Source organism: Canis aureus, chromosome 7, assembly GCF_053574225.1.
Source record: "Canis aureus isolate CA01 chromosome 7, VMU_Caureus_v.1.0, whole genome shotgun sequence".
In the NCBI taxonomy this organism is placed as follows: Eukaryota; Metazoa; Chordata; class Mammalia; order Carnivora; family Canidae; genus Canis; species Canis aureus.
In genome coordinates, this window is record NC_135617.1 from 21,069,330 (window position 1) to 21,073,493 (window position 4,164).

Genomic DNA, 4,164 nt, shown 5'->3' on the forward strand with positions numbered 1-4,164 from the left:
TCTTCACTGGTGCTTTAGAATAATTCCTTGGTAATTGTAAGAGTAAATCTTCAAAATCTAGAGGTGAATCTATAATTAATTAAGTTCAAAATAGCTTTACTAAATTTGGGATGAATATAGAGTAATTCTGATTTTGATGCAATGACAAATTGGAGATAGGCTCCTTGGAAAATAAAGAAAAGCGCCAAATCATGAAGCCAAATGCCATATTGCATTAAACACAAGAAATGCATGAGTTTTGCTAATATGCCATGGCTTATGTGATTCTAATTGTAACCACTGTGGGTGCATTAATGAGTTTAGCCTCATATACATTACAATGACATTCAAAGACAAATTAGATTATTCACTCATGACTTTATTTAGGAAGAAACTTATTCCCATTAGGAGCAACTTCTCATTTTTTCTCCATGGAGTAGCAGTGCAGTTCCTAGGAGAAATCACTTGGTCAATGCCAGCAGTCTGGTTCAATTTCCTACTATCCAGGGATCCTGAGATTCAAACATCTGTGAAATTTCCAATGGCTTCTTCATGCCAGTGGAAAGTAAAAAATTTCTTGCTTTGATGGTGTTTCCAGATGTTCTTAATGCCGCACATATGGCAAGGGCCATTCTTTCCTAATAAGCTGAGGTTTTCAAAGAATCACACTAGGCAACTGAAATGCAACAGACCCTGAAATCTATCCATAGATTGGCTTTATCTGAAAAGCATTTATATTCTTGACAACCAATATAATGATCCCAAAACCTATATGTAAGGTCTTCCACAGTCATAATGATGAAACAATTTGTAAAATACCCTTGGTTTCTGGCAAAGAGAAGCAGCTTAATTACTGAAAAACAAAAAAACAAAAAAACAAAAAAAAAACTAGTTTGCTAGAATTTCCTTTCAAAATTGTATGTTTTTCTATTGCTACAGTCTTTGAGGATTAGCTATTGGGAGATATTTCTGGGGCATAAACCTGGAAAAGTGAAACTGCCTTTGGTTTGTCACTCTCCTTTTAATGTAAACTTATCCAGGTCCTCAACTAGTCTACTCAGTTAATTCTTTTTAGTTACATTTTAATAAAAACAAGTTAAATTGTTTGGATGGAAAACAGTGTAAACTTTTCCAATGCCATAACAAATTGTCCAATTGAGGAAGCAGATACGTTAACCTAAACTATTGAAAGAGTCTCTTAAACTCAATAGACCAGTGTGTTTTAGACGAGATTGGGCACGTCCAGGGTGATATGACTGTAGACAGATCAGTGTTTTTTAAAATGCAGTCCCCAACCAGCAGTGGAAACATCACATGGAAACTTGTTAAAAATGCAAATTCTCTGGTGCTACCGCAGATCTACTGAGCTAGAAACTCAGGTGGCACTCAGCATGCTGTAGTTTAACAACTACTTCCAGGTGATTCTGAGCAAGGTAAAGTTTGAAAACCATTGCCTAACTCTGGGAAACGAACTAGGGGTGGTGGAAGGGGAGGAGGGCGGGGTGTGGGGGTGAATGGGTGACGGGCACGGAGGGGGGCACTTGACGGGATGAGCACTGGGTGTTATTCTGTATGTTGGCAAATTGAACACCAATAAAAAATAAATTTATTATTAAAAAAATGAAAACCATTGGCTTAGACTCTATCAGTGCTAGAAGAAATTGGAAAGATTGTGGTGGGACACTTAGGGAGAAGTTAGCTACAATGAAGAAGATCAAGGATGCCTTCATAGTGAATGTGGAATTTAAACAACTTAAAAAGCACCTTTTACAAGTTCAGAAAGATTTTACAGAAGTAAAATGTATCAAAATTGAAAAGAACATTAGGTTCTCACAGAACACATGATCTCTCTGGGGGACATGGAGAAAATCTGAGTAGTTAATTAACAGGGCTACTTACGGGAAGCAATGACAGGACAGGATGGAGAGAGTTGTCTGGCTCACCTTGTGAAAAGTTGTTTATGGATTTTGTTCTCAGCAAAAAGTAACCACCAGAGGTTTCAGAACACAAGAGTAACATCATCACATTTGCTTTTTAGGAATATGACGTTTGGCAGTAAGGTGGTAAACTGAGCTAGAGAGTTGAAAGGTACCAAATAATCAGTCATTTTGATATCAAAATGAGAATTAATGAGGTTTGAAAAGATAATTAGGGAAACCAGGGACTAGTTTTAACAGTTTTTCAAGGTAGCATTGTGGTCAGGTAAAATAGTAGAAGATCCCTTCTATCTAATGTGTAGAAGGTAGCAAAAGACCATTACTCCATCCAAACTCTCTTTGGATCTGGGAATTATTTCATCTCTGATGATAACATCCACGTGTCTGTTCACTTGATATTTTTGCGTGTGTTATATAGATATGCATAACAATATGAGTTACCTTTCTCCTAAATACAGTAATTTGGATTTTGGATTCCTGTATAATGATGGGAAAGGGTGGTAAGGATACAAAGAAACACAAAATAAAAAAACAAATAAAATAAAATAAGCACAAAATGGATTTAAAAAAAAAAAACAGCAAATCTGAGAAGTGTAATAAAATTGGATTCCCGGGTGGTTTAGCTCTGTAAGGCACAAATAGTATGGTGTTCTGGGAAAAAAACACTGGTTTCCATTTCAAATTCTGTCACTCTTAACTGTGTATTGGAAAAGGTCATCAAAAAGACTTGATCACCAGGCCTAGGCACTCAGAGACTCCTTGGAGAAGGGTTCTGCTTATCTTTTCTGCTTCCAGCTGCCGCTCCAAGAAACAGCCTTGAGATAGTGATGTGGTGGTTGTTTGTTTGTTTTAAGATTTTATTTATTTATTCATGAGAGGCACAGAGGCAGAGACATAGAGGGAGAAGCAGGCTCCCTGTGGGAAACCGGATGCAGAACTCAATCCCAGGACCCCAGGAACACACCCTGACCTGAAGGCAGATGCTCAACCACTGAGCCACCCAGGTGCCCTCTGGGATGTGATGATGAGGACACCTGCACAGAATATGTGATGGAGCCCAGTCAAGACCTCTATATAAACTGAGGATTTGGCAGTTGGGTGTAGGGATCTACTTGTCTTGCTGCTCCTGGAGATAAGCAAGTATGTAAGTTCTCTTGTGTATTGAAACTTCCACCTACCAACCTGGAGTGGCTTGTCTGTTTCTTCATCTCTCCCTACCCTGGGTCCGGGGGCCAGTTTCAGATTATACCTGGGAAGCTCCCAAGGAGCTCACAAACCAACACTGTGAGACCATGGTCAAATCACTTTCTTTTCTGGGTGAAATTTATTCACAAGTTAAAGGAAATGGAGTGGATTAGATGTTAAAAACTTAGATGTGTGACTAAGAGGAGAGTTATCTGATTTATTTTGGCTATTCTAAAATTCACAAATGTTTTTCGGAAAGGACGTTGGAAAAAAGTCAATAGAGTTGAGAAAGGAAAATACTTATGGAGAACTATTTGTTATCTTCCGTCAAAAAATCTAGAGTAATGTGTCTGGGATCAAAAACTGGACAGACTTTGATTGGATCGGATGATTATAGCTTGGTTCGGTCTGAAGGCAGGTGACATTTCTCTCATTTGTGTTCATATGCTTATTTTATCTTAGCCTTTGAAGGCTATCTTGTAACTGTCTACTGTTCTGCAAACCCAGGTGTTTGTCTGATTTACTATGTATTCCCGGTATTATCACATGCCTGAAGAAAGTTATATTTGATAAATTAATGAATTATTAGCTAAGAAAAACAACCTCTTTGTTAGCCTTGGACATATTTACTTACTTGAAACAGGCAATTTCTCACACAAAACAATATGATAGTATGTCTTTATTTTCATAACCTTTCTCATATTTATCACAGTATTAGAAGATACATGAAAAATTAATCTTAAGTTTTCACCATGTCAGATATATTGCATGGCATATACTAAGGTTCTCTTTTAACCTACATCACAATCCTGGAAGTATTAACCCTCTCATTTCTAAATAAGAAAAATTACACCCAAAATTTCAATTAACTGGCTCAAGAGGTTATGTTTTCAGACCTACCACATTATCCTGATTCTTCTTTTGCCATAATTAAAACTAAAATACACTTCATCATTTCTGTGGATTGTTGATCTTGGCCTTTCTGATTATATTCTTTATAGTCCACACACAACGTTACATTAGTTTCAGGTGTACAACATAATGATTCAACAAGTTCTACATT